This window comes from Mobula birostris, chromosome 31 (genome assembly GCF_030028105.1).
Source record: "Mobula birostris isolate sMobBir1 chromosome 31, sMobBir1.hap1, whole genome shotgun sequence".
Classification (NCBI taxonomy): Eukaryota; Metazoa; Chordata; class Chondrichthyes; order Myliobatiformes; family Myliobatidae; genus Mobula; species Mobula birostris.
The window spans coordinates 15,613,940-15,634,831 of NC_092400.1; the positions used below are offsets into that span (position 1 = coordinate 15,613,940).

A 20,892-nucleotide genomic window follows, 5' to 3' on the forward strand; every position below is an offset into this window, starting at 1 on the left:
TTATTATCAAAGTCTGTCTGCAGTATACAGAACTGAAATTTGTCTCCCCCACAGGCAGTCACGAAACAAAGAAGAACCATGGAATCAATCTGTTCAAAGAAAAATATCAAACCCTCCCCATGCACAAAAAAATTCCACAAATGGCGACCAAAAAAAAAACAGACAAAAACACAGGATATAAAACAAAAAAATCGAAAGGCATATTTCAGTTCGGTTCAGCTCAGTGTTCATTATCTTCAGTCTACCCCGATTCAAAAATTGCCCAAAAGTAGCAACTAAAAAGGAGCGATCAGAACTAAAAAAAATCATAATCTGAATTGGAGTCCAAATTTACAATCTGCGTTGATTGATTGATAGTCCAACAGCAGACCTACATCTTTCTGTTTCTCGAGACCATCATTGTTTTTCGGAACAGAGGAACTCAGCAAGTCAATCAACATCTATGGAGGGGAATAAAGAGTCGATGTTTCAGGCCGAGACGCGTCATCGAGTCTAGAAAGAAATGGGGAAGAAGTCAGGATGAGAAGGTGGGGAAAGAGTGCAAACTAGAAGGTGATAGGTGAAGCCAGGTGAGGGGGAAGGTAGGTAGCTGGGGTAGGGGAAATGAAGTGAGAGGCTGAGAGGGGATAGGTGGAAAGGCTGAAGGCTGGAAAAGGAGGAATCTGGTAGGAGAGGAGAGTGGACCATGGGGCGAAAGAGAGGAGGAGGGGTACGAGAGGGAGGTGAAATGTTTGTTGCTCTGGATTTCCAGAATCTGCAGAATCTTTTGTTTTTATTATTTTTTGGAAATAGTGTGAAACCACCTTTAATAAGCCGACGGTTTGAAAAGTAGTTGTGTGTCTTTGCTTCAGCTGTTGTATTGTGACTGAAGAAATCTGAAATTAAGAACAGGATACCACCTGTGTTCAAGCACAATAAACTGGTGATATTCCATCTAACACGATTCACAGAAGTCAGACGGTTGGAAGGAAAGGATGCTAATTTTCACATTAATTCCTTGTGAGCATTTTGTTTTCTTTAATTGGAGTGGTAACAATGCTCACAGTAGCTTTCAAAATTTGGCTCTGTTGATGATTCAGGGTGTTGACTTAACGAGAAAAGCAGACTTTCAGACAAGATAGGGGCTAGCTCCAATCTTATTCTGGACAGATTTAACTTGCATTTGGAAAGTAGTTCAACCGATCTCTGCTGCCCAGAGCTTTGAGAGCAAAACAGTCCTCCCTGCCTCCCGATCTCAGCTGTCTGCCATGCTGCAAAGTGGTAGATTAGGACATTAGCAAATATAGGATTCAATCGCGATACTTTCAATAGTCAGGATGGAAGAAATTCATGTATAAAATGCATTTTGGAAGTGGAATGAAATTTACAGTTTTTTTCCAGTGTCAATATCTGAGGACTTCTTGTGTTTTTTTGTTCTAGACAGGAGTTCACAACATGGTGTCCACAGACCCCTTGCTTATTGGTATTGGTCCATGGTGTAAAAAAATTGGAACCCCTGTTCTAGGGGGCATTCCTGTGTTTCAGAATAAATTAGCTGCAGTTGAGGTGTCTGGTATTAATATGCATTGAGGCCCACAGTTATACAAAAGCAAATATATGTATGAAACCATGGATATTAATTTTAAAAATTGACCAAGAATTCCCAGAGTGCACAACTGATCCATAACACGGTCCCTACTTTTTGGAGATTCCCTGTTGAGAACCTCCATCCTTAAGCTGTCCTGTATCCTCAGGAAGGCCCTGCTAATGTTATTGGCTTCATATAAGAGGAAGGTTTTGAGTTGGAGATAGAGTTGGACCTGTCCTGGACACAGCAATTGCGAAGATGGCGTACCAGTGCCTCTACTTCCTTGGGGGTCTGTGGATATTCGGCAAGACATCTAAAACTTTGACCAACTTCTCTGAATGTGTAGTGGAGAATATATTGACTGGCTGCTTCAGGGCCTGATTAGGAAACACCAATGTCTTTGAACAGAAAATCCTGCAGAAGGTAGTGGATTCAGCCCAGTGCATCATGGGTGAAGCCCTCCCAACCATTGAGCGCATCTACATGAAATGGTGTCATAGGAAAGCAGCATCCATCGTCAGAGATCCCCACCACCCAGGTCATGCGCTTCTCCCACTGCTGCCATCAGATAGAAGGTACAAGAGCTTCAGGACTCACACCACCAGCTTCAAAAACAGTTACTGCCCCTCAATCATCAGGCTCTTGAATAAAAGGGGATAACTACACACACTTGCCCCATCAGTGAAATGTTCCTATAACCAATGACTTAATTGTAAGGACTCTATCTCATTATCTCAAGTTCTTGTTATTTATTCATATTTGCATTTGCCCAGTTTGTTGTCTTCTGCACCCTGATGCTGTTGTAGTTACTATTTTATAGATTTGCTGAGTATGCCTGCAAGAAAATGAAGCTCAGGGTTGTATATGATAACTTATATGAACTTTGATAATTTTTTTTTGAACTTTTGGTGGGTCAGAAGAGACCACCCTCCCCCTCAAACCTACTGAAGAAACATTGTCAGAATGTGAAGTCACTTAGTCAGCTGCCAAACCCACTCTACAAATTTACCTCAATGTCAGATAGATTCATAGACATTGTAAAGACTTCAAAACCTATAAAAACTGATATAGTGATTAAATTAAAATATTAGGAATTTCAGAAATAAAATCCTTTAAAATATTTAATATGTTCAATCAATTAAATTGAACACTTGAAGATTATTGGTATTTTATTATCATCTCTAATGAATGGATTAAGAATGTAATTAGCCAGTATTTTTTTACTCACTATTATGCAAATCATTATAAATCACTTAACCACTCTTGTATTTACTTCAGTTGTGAAGGATACTGTGTGTGAGAAATTTGTCCTTGGTCAGCAGCATCAAACATAACAGATTTCTCATTTCTATCAGTTCACTGCTGAACCTTGGGAAGTGAATGACTAGGCTGTCTGATTGATGGTGTTTGTTTTTCACATCCTGTTGTGCACCTGAATTTACAGCTTTCCAATCATAGGTAAGAAGGTTCTTGTTATCAGGAAAGAAGAGAGATCAGAGTAAAGGATAAACTAAAATTAAGGTTTGTTGCATTTTAATGTATGAGGTGTTTTGGCACATTCTCAGATTGATGCCAAGGGAAGCCATACAGGTCTGAAGGTAATTTTAGTATTTGCTAAAGGTAGGAATCAGAATGAGAATCAGGCATATATCGTGAAATTTGTTAACTTAGCTGCACCGGTACAATGCAATACTGATAAATATAGAAAAAAATGAATTACAATAAGTATATCAAATAGTTAAATTAAAAATACTAGTGCAAAAGCAGAATTAATAAAAGTGGTGAGGTTGTGTTCATGGTTCAATGCCCATTTAGGAATTGGATGGCAGAGGGGAAGAAACTGTTCCCAAATCACTGAGTGTATGCCTTCAGGCTTCTGTAGTTCCTCCCTGACAGTAACAAGGAGCAGAGGGCACGTCCTGGGTGATGGGGGTCCTTAATAATGGATGCCACCTTTCTGAGGCACCGCTTCTTGAATACAAATTGCCAAAAAAAGAGTGATCAATTTCCTTGACCTTTTCGCTTCTGTATTGGTTACATTGTCGATGAACATCACAGGGAGAAAGGATACTTAGATATGAGCTGTGGCAGTGTGGTCTAAGTGTGAAAGATTAATATGAACTCATTCAGTTCCACTGTTTTCCGAGAGACTTGCCTTCTACCAATTCTGACTTTCTGAACATCACTGAATTTTAATTGGTGACTGTATTATAAGTTCAGCTGCTTAAGATTTAACATCCACAGTCTTTCATTGAACATGGCTAGCACCCCGTCCCCCCACCCCTCTCTGCTTCTCCACCTTTAATGATGCTCTTATAAACCTAGTTCTCTGACAAAGCTAATAGTCTCCTCTGGCTTCATGCCAGATCTTGTTTGAAAATGCACTTTGGAACATTTAACCCGTTTAAAGGTGTTGTGTAAATACAAGTTGTTGAATTGACTATTGGTATAAATAAAAATACTTCATTAATTCTTTTCTTCTTTTGATCATTAAACTGAGGTGATAGTTTTCCCATGAATGGGAGAAAAAAGTAACTGTCTTTTTAAAAACTTGTTGCCTTGGAGACAGAGCAAAGAGATTGAAATCTGACTCTGGGGTCTAGCCAGACATATATTTACACAGGGCTAGTACACTTTTACATTAATCTCACTGAGCCAATATGAAAATTATTTCTGAAGGTCTTCCTTTTCACACTGACACCGTAACCATTTGAACAGCTTATCTGGCAAAATACAATCCATGTAGAAATGCATGTAAGATGACTTTTATGTGAACTAGGCACTGCACATAGCAAACATAAAGGTTTTCCGATTGGTCATCTTCAAATAGAATGTACATTTCAATCCCTGAGTATCCGAATGTTCTTATTGACCTAGACTTGTAATCAGGCAGATGCAAAACTGTTTCCCTTGCCATTTACAGAACTGAAGTAATTACATTCCCCTTCAAATTGATCCATAACCTTGATGTTAGAAAGGGTCAGTTGGAGAGTGATAATATGGGACGTAATTGCTAAGTTTAAAAGGTTATCAGTAAGTTTATATTCAACATATTGGCATCCTTTAGTTACTTTAATGTGCTTTCAAAATGGTTAACCCATAGTAATTTAAAGCAAGAACAAAGCACTGCAGATGCTAGAGGACTGAAGGAAGAGAGCAAAATGCTGAAAGTACTCATTAGTTCAGGAGATTCTACTTCAGGTCAATAAGCTTCCAAACAGAACTCCTCTTATACTTTGGCATTGGGATTTCATAGAGTCATTGATCACTACAGCATGGAAACAGGTCCTTTGGCTCACCTAGACCATGGCAAACTATTAGACTGCTTAGTTGCATCGATGTGCACCACAGCCCTTCATACCCCTTCTATCCATGTACCTACCCAAACTTCTCTTAAATATTAAAGTTGAAACTGCATCCACCTCCCCCGCTAGCAGCTCATTACGTACTCTCACCACCTTCTAAGTGACGAAGTTCTCCCTCATGCTCCCCTTAAATGTTTCACCTATCACCCTCAACCCACCACCTCTATTTCTAGTCTACCCCAGCCTCAGTCAAAAAGCCTGCTTGCATTTTCCCTGTCTATACTTCTCATAATTTTGTATACAAGATTTTCTTTCCTTTTTCATTTGAATGTACCTTGAATTGAAAAGTTTGTGTTCAGTTGCTGTCAAATTTAAGCCTTTATTTATAGTTTCTCCTTCCACTTTCCTAACTGTTATACAGTCAAGAGTGGATTACTGTCATGCTCAGCTCAAATTGCTCCATTAGTTGGTGCCGAAATAATGCATAAAATCCCAGTTCAACCTACTGGGTCAACTGGATTGGTGTGGCAATAGACTTTTGCTTTTGATCTGATGCTGAACATGCAGGAGAGCTATGGACACTCTTTTCACAAGCCAGACTGTGAAGTTGGTGGTTGCTGACCAGTGGCACTGGCCCAGTTTGTGCTATGCTGTGCCCATGAAAGGGAGCATTGGAGCCTGTGTCCTTGGAAGCAAGTTGATGGGGTGGGGAGGGGCTGAAACTGGAGTTGTTGGGTGAGGGGTGAAGATTGGGATTGACTGAATGAATGTGAGTGGGCTGGGGTATGGACAACTAAGTGTTGAGGATCGTGGGGGTGCCCAAACTGAGGGGCATTTTTCCCCAGAAGTAGTCAGGCTCCTGCTGAATGTGAGGGATTCTCCCATGCATGGACCATCTCCATCCCCAGCTGAGTAAAGGCATAAGCAGCAAATCAGTCTTCTTTTGTGTGTTTCTTAACCATATGCCATGTTAGTCCATTTTTTTGCATGGATTACATTCTCTGAATCCAACGCTTCTCTGAACCAGAAGGACACAACAAATGCTGGAATTTGGAACTCACTCCTGCCTTGTTCCTCAGCATCTTTGCTTCCTCTCCCGTTGTCCATTTGCAGGGTGGACTGAATAGAACTATTGGAAGGAGTATAAACTATGGGATGTGGAATCGAGAGTGCATGTGGTTAAAGGAGAATGTGTACACTTCATATGGAACCCAGGTCTGTGGCATATGAGCCAGAGATTCTACCAGCTGTACCACAGTGTTGTCCTTGTCGCTTGTCATTGTGCTTGCTACACAATGCCTGCAGTTACACTCATAAGGGATGGGTTACCCAGTCCAATCACTTACCTCTGAAAGTTAATCCCAAAGGAAGGTAATGTGTGCAGGTGAAGTTAGCAGCTGAGTGTGCCTCCGATGACTTTCAGAGGATAGGATGCACAAGTATGCCATTGTGGAAAAGAAAGGTTTTAAGATTGTGCATGCGACAAATTACTGTGAGAAAGCTGAGACTGCTGGGCTCATTTCAAACACATAATCGGTGAGTTAGAAGAGAGTGCTTTGGATTAGTTTTAAGCAGGAACTTGTACCCAGAACACAAGGAGGGAAAGAGTGCCTGATATCCTGATGTGGGCAAATCTGCCAAGTCTGAACTGGCGACATCTCCAACTACACAAGACTTTGAAGCCAGGAGCTGGTGGCTCTGGAACAAGTCGTGCATGACATTAAAATGACTATTGGTGCTCAATGTGCCCCACATTCCCCTTTTTATTTCCTGAGTGACGCCTAGCTGTGAGGTTTGGACTGTTGGGAAAGGTGCCAACTAGAGATTTTCCAAAAAGGGTCAGAATAATAATCAGAGAGCATCAATTGGCTCAGCTCTCATCAGCTCCCTGTAATTGGCAGGAGCAGCATTGGCAGGATCCCCAGAACAGGTCATTTGTCTGACTTGTAGGTTGGGAATAGAACATGGCATAGAATACTAAAGAAGGTAGAAATAACTTAAATCATTGGTGGAACTCAGAATCTTTTTATATCTGGATTCACCAGTGCATTCTCAGCGCAACCAAAAGGTTTCTTTAGATAGTGCTGGCCGTGAACTTTAGCTGAACTAGTTGTGTTTATTGTTGGTGGTTCGACCAGCTTCTGCCTCACTTGGTAGAAAAAATGTGATGAATCTTCTCTTCCTTGAGATGAGAACATTTAGAACTGTTCCGAACTGAGATTTCCCAGGCGTCCTGCAGCGTGACTTAATCACACCGAGTTTCCATGTAGGTTCAAAAAAAAACCCCTCAGAAGACTATATGCCGCGAGAATTTGCGGGACCCTCCCTCAGGGCCGAGAAAGGGGTTTGTTTACTCTCCCCCATTCCGATATTGTGCGTTTGGATCTTTCTCCAAATGCTGACTGACCTGAATTTTCCCATCATTTTCAGATTTTATTTCAGATTTCCAGCATCTGCAGCTTCTTTTGATTGCCAGAAACAAATACTGGTTTCAGGCATTGGGCATTTCCATCCAGCTGGCTGCCCATTCCAAATGTGAGGGAGCTTTATACTGTAGGCTCATGTATTAACCTATATATCACTTGAAAACCTTCATTGTTGTTTTGAAGCAGAGGCTTTAATGGTATTAGTGTGTTTTCTGATCTTGAATAATCAGAGGCCATTAAATTCAATTGAGTAAAGCGTGTTTCTTTTGTACTAAGCAATTGAATGGAAGTGCAGGATCGATGTTAGGCATTTTTTATGTCTGCATAGCTCACAATGTAAAATTGAATTACGTATTTCCCAGACATCCCACCCTGCAAAAACTCATTTCAGGGAGGTAGCACCATCAATTTGCGGGAGACTTCCAGGAGAGGTGGGATGTCTGCAATAGAGTAGCTCCTTAGCAGCTGGCCAGCTAGTTTAAATAACGTTAGCTATGCTAATGAACGAATGACACATGTTAAACTCACCTCAACACGTTTTTTGCAGTCTTAACCCACCGTGGGCAATAGAAATGTCACTGTTGCAAACAGTGCAGCGAGCAACACTGTCATTATTTTGACCCCTATTAGGCAGGGGTACACTTTAGTGTAGTCTGGGGTGACATACGTTTTATATATTTTTTTGGAACTCTCAGCCATGCTGTGCGCTCGCATGCGCTCTCTCTCTTTTGTGGTCGCTCGCGCGCTCTCAAGCGCTCTCGCGCACTCTCGCTCGCTTTTTCTCTCAGTCGCTCGCTTCCTCTTGCTCTCTCTCGCACGCTATCTCTGGTGGTCACTCTCGCGCTCTCTCTTGTTTTCTCTCGCTCGCTCTCATAAAAAACAATTTCTGTGATATTGTATATAATTTGCAGGCGTCAAGGAGCCACTATTAATATGTGGGAGACTCCCGGAACTTCCGGGAGAGGTGGGATGTCTGATTTCCTTATTTATGATCTTTGGATATGTGGGTATGGAGCACTGAATCCAGTCAGTGTGTGAAGTACATTTGATCATTGTTGCATTGAATGGCATACGTATTGTAGAGATTGTATGAGTCCCAGCCTAGGATGTAGGCCTTAGCAGTACCTAAAGCCTGTTCAAGAGTCGGCTGAAAGGCTTGAACTTCCCTGAGCTGCATTTAGGAATCTGTCAACCAAGGATTCTCTCTATTTGGACCCATTGTTTCTGAATATTGAAGACAAACACCTTTCTTTAGGGGGGACTGCTTCCTGACAGGGTCAGTGCTGACTGTCTACTCCGAGTGCCATTTTGCCCGTGGTCCATTGGAGAAACAGGGTGCCAGCTGCTTTCTCCCCTCTGCCACCTCTGGCTGAGTTAGCCAGTTCAGCACATGGCAATATGGCAGTGGTTCAGCAAGTCTACCTAGAGAGCTTCCGTCACAGCACAAAACTATGCAGGTGACTCGTGTTTTCCAGCTGCCTCCTTATGTTCCATCTGGGTCTCATGGGCTGAGAGTCTATGACTTGCAACATTTACACACACAGGTCTGTTTATCTTGTCTGCACAGGAAGATCCCTCCTCTGTGCCCCTAAAGCAGCTGTCCTGGGGCCACTGTGCAGCACCAGTTTAGTCTGTGCTGTATCTCCTCACACTGCAACAGTTCCTAGCTCATAGATTCTAGTTTGACGCTAACCTGTAAGGTTTGTGCTGTTGAAATCCCTGTGAATTATATTTGGTTTAGGATGGTGTGTTAAGATGTATATTCAGGATTCTGGGTGAAACCACCCCATGCCCCCATCCCTCCCCGCATCCTGCCACTCCCCACAGTTTGAATGAATGTTTATCCTTTGATATTTAGCTATTATGGGTAGGGTAGATTATACATTTAGGTGATTAGTGCACATTTTGAAACATAGCCTGTATATATAATATGGTAAATTATGATCCTGCTGTTGCACAAAATTGCTCAGATTAATTATAATGTATCTCATCCAAGAGAAGCATATTTAAATTCTGGTGCGGTGCCTAGAAACGACCAGAAAGTTGGCTTTAAACAAAATACTCTGCTGGTCAGACAGCATCTGTGGAGGGAAATGCACAGTTTTAGGTCCAGACTCTTCACCTGGATGGTCTGTTTCCCCTCCACAGATGCTGCCTGATACACTGAGCTCCTCTGGCATCCAATGTATGGCTCCGCAGTCTTTTGCACATTGACGTTATAGGGTGCTAAAGTCAAATCAGGTTAAAATAAAGTTATTAGCAAAGTATATACGTGTCACTGTTTACAAACTTGAGGTGCATGTTCTTGCATTTACAGGAAAATAAAGACGTACCATAGAATTTATGAAAAGCTGTATATAGACGAAGACTGATAACCAACCAATGTACAAAAGAAGACAAATATTGCAAATAATAAATAAATAAATAAATAAATAACACTGAAAACTTGAGTTGTCGAGTCCTTGAAAGTGTGTCTGTAGGTTGTGGAATCAGTTCAGCATTGAAATGAATGAACTAATCCATGCTGGTTCAGGAGCCTGATGACTGTAGTGTAATAACTGTTCCTGAACCTGGTGGTGTGGGACCTAATGCTTCTGTACCAACTTCTAAATGGCATTAGTGAGAAGAGCCTGGATGGTGGGAGCTCCTGATGATGGATATTGCTTTCTTGAGCAGCACTCCTTGTTCTGGTACCTTTTTGTGTTCACTGGGAAATTTTTGCAGGGACTCTTCAAAAAGGCATAACCTTTCCTCAAAGCAAAGATTACATATTTGAGTAAATCAAACAAACAACATTTTGTTTCATTTGAGAGTCGCGATCCATTATACTCTGGAACAAACATTCCACTTTGAACTCTGCACTCCTGCTGTGCTGTTGCTGACACCGAAGGGGGGTGTGATATTTTTCTGCCAAGATAAAAAGGTGCAGACTGTGATAGGTGAGGTCAACAGCAGTCAGTCCCTGTTATCCAGAAACAGTGTTTCTCCCAGAATTGTTCCATGTAAGGTTCTGCATTCCCAATGTTAGTGGGTAATCAGATAGTTGGCTTTCAACAGAAAATTCAGTTTTGCTGAAAAGAAAATTCACCTTTGCTCTGTCTGCCGCAGAGGGCGGGATTTCCCGGTGGCCATTCATTTCAATTCAATTTACCGTTCCCATTCTGACAAGTTGGTCCATGGCCTCCTCCACTGACACAATGAGGCCACACTCAGGTTGGAGGACCAAGCCTCATATGGTGTCTAGCTTGCCTCTAGCCTGAAGGCATGAACATCTGTTTCGCTAACTTACAGTAATTTCCCCCTTCCCCTTTCTCCCTTTTTCAGTTCCACATTCTGGTTTCTGTCTCGCTCCTTCTCTTCTCCTCAACTGCCCATCATCATCTTCTGGTGGCCCTCCTCCTTTCCTTTCTTCCATGATTCACTGTCCTCTCCTATTGGATTCCTTGTTCTTTGGCCCTTTATTTCTTCCACCTATCACCTCCCAGTTTCTTCCTTCATCTCCTATCACCACCCAGACACCTTTTGGAGGAGGGAGATGATCTAATGTTGGCCTAACTGCACTATATGCTTTTGAAAGCATGGCAAATAAGTTACCTCTCATAGTCGATGCAGGATCTTTTGAAATATGGATCAAGTTTTTGAAACCCATTGTGCTGATTCTTTTCAGCTGTAAGTCAAGTACTTAAGCATCTCAATAGATGTTCTTCCTCCTGGGTAGTCTCTCTGGGTCAAGGACGACCTGCTTTCATTCCAATTCTATAGTTGCTAAGGTGGGATCTATTACCTCTTTCAGAGGTGAGGCAAGAGCTGCTGTACTAGGTAGACAGTGGGTACATTGAATAATGTGTATGGAATAGTCTCAGCTATACTCTTTGGGGAACTGGGGAAAAAAACCCTACATTTTACTGTTGCTTGTGTTAATGGTATTTCTTTGCATCATTGAGTTAGATACAGTATATATCTACGCCTGTTATGCTGCTGGTGTGTAGGGCAGCAATGAAGGTCCTCCATCTCTGGTGGTGTTCAGGGCTTCTTTCATCATATTTTCCTCTCGGTTCTCACTACTGTCAGTTGTGCAAGTCCCGGGTGGAGACTTAGGAATACCGCAGCAGTCAGATATAGAAGGGGTCTTCATTACTTTTTCCGTAACAACTTATTTTACCGGTCTGGGTTGTTAGTCCTGAGCTGAACCTTCAGACCTGGAGGACTGGTGGACCACTCTTAGTCTGGTCTCTACCCTTCGACCTATCTGGCATAAGCCCTGACTCCAGCCAATGTAGCTGTCTGGGTCATTGAGGCACACAAGCCTTCAAGCTACAACAAGGTTATGGTCCTCTTGGACACAATGGAGCATGTTTTCAGTATGAAAATGAGGCAAGGGACTCTGTTTTATATCTCTTAGTCAATTTTCTGCCCACATTGCTGTAAATTCCTTGTTTCATAGTCGTCAGTCTTGATGACAAGCCTATTATATGGCACCTTATGGAATGCCCTTTGGAAGTCCGTAACAATTTTGTTTTACCAGAGTTGAACCCCTGAACCTGGAGAACCTGTGGACAACTCTTAGCCTGTCCTCTACCCTTTGACCTGTTTAGGTGACCCTACCAAGAGCCAAAACTCAAAGCCCTGACTCTTGCCAGCATAGCTCTCCGGATCATTGAGGCACTCAAGCTTCCAAACCCTACGAAAAGGTGGTGGTCCTCTTGGAGGACTGAGTTATGCATTTTTGTAAAATTTGTGTTGCGCCCCAGCATATCACTCAGGTGTGGTTACCAAGATAATGAACTGACTCTCAGCAGTTTGTACTTGAATGTCTTAATTTTAAGAAGGAGCTTTTAAGGAGTATGCTTTAAAAGCAAAATATTTGCCAATGCAAGTAAATTGTGTCATGAATGTGCAAAAGGAACTAAATCTGACCTCTAAGTCGCAAGAGGAGTGTTGGAAGATGAGCGTTGGAAGATGAGCTAAATCAAAGATTAATCATCCAAGAGGAATCTGCCCATACCGTTCTAAATGGTGCTTTAAATGCATGAATTTAATTAAACTTAACGGCTGAAAACCATGCTACACGTGTCTAGAAGAAACCAAACCCACTTCGAAATTGTACCCCTGATAGGCAACAAACGCTACTGCCACAGCTCATCTGAAAGTACCCTCTGATAGCTCTAATTCTCATACGAGAAAAGTATTGACACTTTTACCTCGAAAGAACTGATTATAACCATTGAGAATCCTGGATTGTATCATGATGAAGTTTCCAGCAGTTGTTCCTGTGGAAATTGGAAACTGTTGGAATGTAATATCCCACCTTTGAAGCGTTGTATATATGTGCCAGGAGAGATATTGAACTTGCTGCTGTGATGCAAGCTTGGGATCAGAGACAGTTGCCCCATACAGAATGGATCTGATTTTCAATTTCATTTGAAATTGATAGAAATTATCAAGTGGTTGCTTTAATGATTCGATTAGATTAGATTATGAGGACACGCAGTCCTCTTTTATTGTCATTTAGTAATGTATGCATTAAGAAATGATACAATGTTTTTTCCAGAGTGATATCACAGAAGCACATGACAAACCGACTTAAAAACTAACAAAAACCACATAACTATAACATATAGTTACAACAGTGCAAAGTAATACCGTAATTTGATAAGAACAGACCATGGCACGGTAAAAGTCTCAAAGTCTCTGGAAAGTCCCATCATCTCACGCAGATGGTGAACCTCCAGCGCCGCCAACTTGCCGATGCAGCATCCTGGAAGCACCCGACCACAGTCCGACTCCGAGTCTGTCCAAAAACACCGAGCTTCCGACACCGAGCACCATCTCTGCCAAGCGCTTGGACCCCGGCCCCGGCAACAGGCAATAGGTAAAGCCGAGGATTTGGGGCCTTCCCCTCTGGAGATTCTCGATTGCACAGTAGCAGCGGCAGCGAAGCAGGCATTTCGGAAGTTACTCCAGGTGTTCCTCCGTGCTTCTCACGGCTGTCTCCATCAAATCCAGATTGTGCACGGCCCCCTAGTTAACACATATCGATATTCATTCAGAACTGCCGCACGCGCATTTCAGCTTTCATCCAGACAGGAACTGTTAAAATGTTTCTACATAGTATAATCCACGGGTTCATAACCTTTTTTATGTCATAGACCCCTACCATTAACCAAGGGGGTCTGTGAACCCCAGGATGGGAACCCCCTGATATATATCCAATCCTGATGAAGAGTCTCTGTCCAAAACTTTGACTCATTATTCTTTTCTGTGGCTGCTGCTTGACCTGGTGAGTTTCTCCAGCATTTTGTATGTGTTTCTACAAATAAGCCTTTTTCTAAGCAAAATGTTGATATGTTTACCTTGCCAGACCCTGAACTTCCATTGGCAATTCACTTGCAATGGATTACATTAATGGTGTAGAAGAGGTTACTTGGCCCATCAGTTTTGGACAGCTCCCAAAACAGTCCCATCAATTTATACCCCCACTTGTTTCTCTCTCTCATGCCAATTAATATCCTCTGATTCTCCCACCGGTCTTCCGTGGCCAATTAACCTGACAACTACTGTGTCATTGGAATGTAGAAGGAATTGTCAGCATGTCGTCAGAGGGAGAACGTGCTAACTCCACACAGATTTCAGGATGGAATCTGTGACTGAAGCTCTGATACCACTGCACTGTCTGCCGTGATAATAAATAGTTAGAAACAAGTATTTTGCTGTATGCATTGCAGTTTTCTTCACTGGGAAAATTTGTTGTGGGAATGGCCTTTTGGGTTTTATTTTAATAAAGCCAATAAAAATATTTAGAAGAAACACAGTTTTAATTATGTTCTTGTAATCCGGGCAGCATGATAATGTAGCGGTTAGCGTAACGCTATCACAGTGCTGGCGACCCAGGTTCAATTCTGGCTCGTTGAGCCGGAAGGACCTGCGCTTTATCTCTGAATAAAGAACAATAAAATAAAAAATAAATGACCAGGCAATCCATTGCAATGCGAAACCTCTGAGCAATTTGTTACTGTGGGCTTTCAAGATAATTTCTCTTTCAAAGCGACACACACAAAATGCTGGAGGAACTCAGCACCAGGTCAGGTTTTCATATATGGAAATGAATAAACAGTCAGCGTTTCGGGAAGACCTGAAGAAGGGTCTCGGCCGGAAACGCTGATTGTTTATTCATTTCCATAGATGCTGCCTGGCCCTCTGAGTTCCTCCAGCTTTTTGTGTGTGTTTGCTTTGGATCTCCAGCATCGTCAGAACTTCTTGTGTTTACCGTTTCTTGTTATTTGCGAGCTTGAAGGTGGCAAATGGAAATACTGTGGAGTGCGGTAACTAAGGCTAATTGTCAGGGACACTTCATACCGGGAGTCAGCACTTGAGCTGTACCTTCATCTGACCAAACATTGATATCATCTCCATGTTGATCAAGCACAGTCTGCCACAACAAATATTAGATCACTGAAGGAGTTGACAGAGGCATTAAATATGATTGGATAATTTGCCTGTTGTGACTGTTAGAGTTCAGTATTAGCTGCTGGCTTTCAGCTATCTGTTCTTGCATGCAGATAAAAAAAATTGGAACCATACCTCGCTATTTCGTCCTTTTTTTTTAATCCTTCTAGGTTGAATTGAGCACTTTGCAGAGCACTGGCACGCAGTTGGCGCCAACGGAATAGGTTCATTATAGGTGACCTTCATTTAACTTTATCAAGACAGGATGGAAACCAGTTTAGATTACAGTACTTGTCCACACAGAATCACTCCTTAGTGAATTCTTGCTCATTGCTGCTGTGCGATAAGAGCAAACTCCTGAGCTTTACACTTTGAGTCTCTTGTTAATTACTCATTCAATTAAAGTGGTCGATCGTGAACAAGGTCTACAGCAGGTTACTGTAAAATGTGTGTTCAAAATCGTATGCACAATTTAAAATAAAATTGTGTGTACAGCACAAGATCTTATGTTTGGCTGGCAGTGTCAGTCCTCCTTCGTTCTTGAGTGACACGGGGGTTTGAGTTTCTCATATAACAATCTAAAACAAAACATATGTATTTCAGGATTATTTGTCAGATGTTATGTAATTTAATGTTTTACAATGGAAAATCTGATGTTTTTTGAGGTATAAATACGTTCCATGCCTTTATGAGGTAATTTACTGAATTAGTGCATGATCATTTGAAGAAAAAAATTAAGAAAATTATATTAATTAATTTACCTATTTATTTATTTATTTATTTATTTATTTAGAATATAGAAATCTACAGCACATTACAGGCCCTTCAGCCCACAATTCTGTGCCGACCATGTATCCTACTCTAGAAACTGCTAGAATTACTCTAGCACATAGCCCTCTAATTTTCTATGCTCCATGTACCTTTGTAAGAGCCTCTTAAAAGACCCTATTATATCTGCCTCCACCACTGTTGCTGGCAGTGCATTCCACCCACCCACCACTCTCTGTGTGAAAAAACTTACCTCTGACATCCCCCTTGTACCTACTTCCAAGCACCTTAAAACTATGCCCCTTCATGTTAGCCATTTCAGCCCTGGGAAAAAGCCTCTGGCTATCCACATGATCAATGCCTCTCATCATCTTATACACCTCTATCAGGTCACCTCTCATCCTCCGTCGCTCCAAAGAGAAAAGGCCAAGTTCACTCAACCTGTTCTCATAAGGCCTGCTCTCCAATCCAGACAACATCCTTGTAAATCTCCTCTGCGCTCTCTCTCTCTCCACATCCTTCCTGTAGCAAGGTGACCGGAACTGAACACAGTATTCCAGTACACAGTATTTAGTTATCTATTTATTCAGTTATCTATCTATCTATCTATCTATCTACAGTATCTATTTATTGACATACAGTGCAAAATAGACCCTTGTAGCTCTTTGAGCCACGCTGCCCTGATTTAACTCTAACCTAATCACGGGACAATTTACACTGACCAATTAACCTACCAACCAATATGTCATTGGGTGGAAATCAGAGCACCAGGAGGAAACCCAGGCGGTCATGGGAAGAGCGTATTATCTCCTTACAGACATTGGTGGATATTGAACCAGAGCTGCTGGTTCTGTAAAGCGTTATGCTAACCACTACACTGAAGATGGTGAAGAGAAAAATAACTTTTTAAAGTGCCTTGCAAGTGCATACACCAATTCCGTGTCTGTGAAGACCTTACTGGTAGATTTAAAATGCAGAGCATCTTCTTGCTCTCAGAGCTGGTCAAAGGGTTTAATACCATAATTTTAAAAGAATTTTTTTCTGGAATTTAAAGCTTGTGCTTTATGGTGTTGAAAGCACATTAGGGACCTCATGCCAAGGATATTTGAAAACATTCTCTTTTATTCTGTGTTCCTGTCTGACAAAGACTGCTAACCGTGTATGTATTGATTCCAATTAGTAATAGCGTGTGGTGGTAAGTGGCTGAGAAGTAAAGTAAATGAACAGTCTCCAAAGATACTTTTACATTTCAATTGGGTTCCCTGGAGAGCAGTATTCAAACAGAGATTGGCAGACTTCATACGCTGCTAAAGTGTATTTACCCATTTGGTGCAATGACTCCAAATCAAGAATTGAAGTAAGGTAGAGGCATTGTTAGCAATGGCAGCTTTTGTGGTACAGAAGAACAAGGGAGAGGCCAAAGCACCACTTACTCAAAGTTAAATGTGCCTACTTGATGAAAGAGCTGTTACAATCTCCTACAACAATCAGAAAAAGTAATGTCCTCAATAGGTACGTCCGAAAGTCCAGCTCTAACGATTGCCATCGAATGTCAGTTGTGTGCCCACGTGCTTCAGAATCAGGTTTAATATCACTGGCATATGTTGTGCTTTGCTGTAGCAGTACTGTGCAATACATAGTTACAAAAACTATAAATTACAATATGAAGTACTGTGTAGTTAAAAAATAAATTAAATAAGTATTGCAGAAACATAAGAACATAGGAACATAAGAGATAGGAGCTGGAATAGTCCATGTGTGCCTGTCGAGCCTGCTCCACCATTCAGTAAGATCAAGATTGATCTGGCTATGGACTCATATTCACCTACCTGCCTTTTCCCCATAACACTTAATTCCCCTACTATGCAAAAATATATCCAACTTGTCTTAAATATATTTACTGAGGTAGCATCCACTGCTTCAGTGGGCAGAGAATTCCACAGATTCACCACCCTCTGGGAAAGGCAGTTCCTCCTCATCTCCATCGTAAATCTACTCCCCTGAATCTTGAGGCTATGTCCCCTTGTTCTAGTCTCACCTACCAGTGGAAACAACTTTCCTGCCTCTATCTTATCTAGCCCTTTCATAATTTTATATGTTTCTATGAGATCTCCTGTTGTTCTTTGGAAGAGGGAAAATACTGAGAAGGTGTTCATGGGTTCATTGTCCGTTCAGACACGTGATGTCAGAGGGGAAGAAACTGTTCCTAAAACATTGAGTGTGTGTCTTCAGGCTCTTGTACTTCCCCCTTGACAGTAGCAATGAGAAGAGGACATGTCCTGGGTGATGGGAGTTCCTAACGAGGGGTACCACCTTTCTTGAGGCATTGCCTTTTGAAGGTGTCCTCAGTGCTGGGGAGGCTAGTGCCCATGATGGAGCTGACAGAGTTTACAAATTTCTGCAGCTTTTTCCAATCCTGTGCAGTGGCCCCTCCATACCAGATGGTGATGCAACCAGTTAGACTGCTAGCCATGGTACGTCTGTAGAAATCTGTGAGTGTCTTTGGGTAAAAAAAAAATTCCTCAAACTCCCAATGAAATGTAGCCACTGTTGTTTCTTCTTTGTGTAGCCCCCTCCGGCAAGCCTCAGGGTCGCTCAGCTCACTGCCGTCTAGGGAAACAGCCCTTGGCCCTGCCAAACCAGGTAATTAGTTTGTGTGGATGCTGTGCGATGTACCCCATCCCGCCAAATAACAGACAATGCACCATATATGATTAAATGAATTACAGTTTATAGATATTCCTGGAACTATATAATTAATAGAGATAAAATATGAAAGGAAAATAAAAGGCATCACACTTATCAAAGTTCAATCTCTTAGTGCACAAACAGTTGAAGCTCGGGTCCTTCCTTCTTCACCCTGCAATCCCCTTGGACCACCTCGACCTGCGGTGGTCGACCAGACGCTCCACACGAGTCTGTCTCCGTATCCTCTCCTCGCCGAACACCCTGGACCTCGGACTCCTGCTTGGGGTCCGACCCCGTTAGCCGACTCACAGCACCTTGTCCATCCTCTCTCTCTCTCTCTCTCTCTCTCTCTCTCTCTTTCTCTCTCTCTCTCTCTCGCGCGCGCGCCTTCTGCCCCAAAACCCGCACATCACAATAACTTACAGACACACAGAAAGAATAACATGTATCCCAATTGGTTTGTTTGCTCTCTTATCAATAACATAATCCAAACAAACTTCTAGCTGGAGGACTTTCACAGCAGTTAACGTAACAAAGAAGCCATTTTAATTATAACATAACAAAAAAGCCATTTTAATTAGCCTACGCAGTAACATAAAAGAAGAAACCCCTTACATTTGTAATTGCATCAATATGTTGGGACCAGGATAGATCCTCATTGATGTTGACACTCAGGAATTTGAAACTGCTCACCCTTTCCACTTCTGATCCCTCTCTGAGGACTGGTGCGTGTTCCCTCGACTTCCCCTTCCTGAAGTCTGGAATTAATTCTTTAGTCAGACAGCATTGCTACGACATCACTCAATCAGTTGATCTATCTTGATCCCGTATGCCTCCTTGTCACCATCTAAAATTCTGACAATAATAGCTGTGTCACTGGCAAATTTATAGATGGTATTTGAGCTGTGCCTAGCCACACGGTCATGAGTGCAAAGAGAGTAGAGCAGTGGGCTAAGCATGCATCCTTGAGGTGCGCCAATGCTGATTATCAGCGAGGAGATGTTATTTCTAATCCACACTGACTGTGGTCTTCTGATGAGGAAGTCAAGGATCCAGTTGTAGAGGTAGGTGCAGAGGCCCGTGTTTTGGAGCTTGTTCATTAGAACTGAGGGTAAGATTGTGTTGTGCACTGAGCTGTAGTCAATAAATAGCAGCTTGACGCACGTAGTACTACTTAGTTTCCTTGTGAATCATCATGACAGTATGTGTTTATGTGAACATCATTGTCGTGTAGGGAGAGATTGAGTAACCTATTCCTTTATCTCTAGGAATTCAGAAGAAGGATTTTGAGATATAAAATACTTGGAGGACTCATCGAGGTCGATGCAGGAGGATATCTTCTCAGGCACAGGGGACTAGGACAAGGGGGCAAAGGCTTAACATAAGGGGTAGGCCATTAGGAATAAAATGAGGCAAGGTTCTTTCACCCAGAGGATAGAGAATGTCTGGAAGACTCTCCCCTGGAAGGCTGTAGAGGTTTGGACATTGATGGCACTGAAAACAGAAATTTGGACATTAAAAACAATTATGTAATAGAGGATAGGGCATTAAAATGGCATTGAGTAGAAAAGGGGTGAAAGGCAACACAACCTATTCCCCAGTCCAATTTGTAACATTTGTGTGTTCTTGAACAACTCAATTTATTCAAAGCTGTGTCATGTTTTAGTAACCGCCCAGTCAGCAAATGAGTTCTAATTTCTTTTTTATTCTCTGAAGTGGACTTGCTAGTGTCCCTGAATTGTTTTGCTAAGTTATATTAGAGGGCAGGTGGAATGTATATTACTGAACCATTTAAGGATTAAGGCAGTCCAATAACTTTGCATCCATTCCTAATGATCCCAGTTTTTTAATTCTAGATTATAATTTTAATATGATGCAAGTTTTCAGCCATGTTAAGATTATCACTAATTTTAGTTCAGTAGATCTGACCCCGGATCATCTCAAATGGTGGAAATCTGAAATTAAAATAGAAAATACTTTGAATACTTGTAAGGCCAAGCAGCATGAGGGAGAGAAGCAGAGTCAATATGGCAAATTGTCTGTCAACTTGAGTCCTGATCAAAGGTCTCAGCCCGAAACATCTACTGGTTCTTTCCCTCTACAGATGCTGCCTGTCCTGCAGCGTTCCTCCAGCATTTTGTATATGTTGAGTCTCTTGTGTCTCGTATCTTCCAACAACCTGATGAAGTGTCTCAGCCCAAAGCATCGGCTGTTTCTTTCCCTCCATAGAGGCTGTCTGATCTGCTGAGTTCCTTCAGCATTTTCCATACCTGCAGAATCTCTCGACCAGTAAATCTTGCATCGAGACTAACAATTCTTCTGTTGGCTAACGTGCTGATAACTGGACAATTCTCAAGAACAGGGAGAAGTGCAGCCATGGGACTTTTGTGTTGGACCCTCCATGGAATACAGTGGTACTTTCTGGAGATTTCCAAGCTCTCAGACTAGGAAATCCACCTGCTGAAATAATGTGAGTTCACAAGAAGATCTGGCCCATTGAAGCAAAAAACCTAAAATGAAATTAGATTTTCATGGTCTGACATCAGTGAAAGTGATGCAGTGTATTAGAATTTATCAGACTGCACCTGTGAAGCAGTCCTCGTGGTTAAAAATTCACACCCTGCAATAATTGACAGACTGAAGCAAAAACGAGCTTCAAACAGTAAAAGTCAAAATGACTTGTTTTTGTTTG

The 20,892-nt window shown here is 41.9% G+C and overlaps 1 protein-coding gene across 1 annotated transcript in view; it reads left to right on the forward strand.

The window, feature by feature from the left end:
* The window catches only part of LOC140190849 (transmembrane protein 132C-like), a 1,058,274-nt gene that overhangs the window by 54,901 nt on the left and 982,481 nt on the right, over window positions 1–20,892 (forward strand). The window lies entirely within an intron of this gene.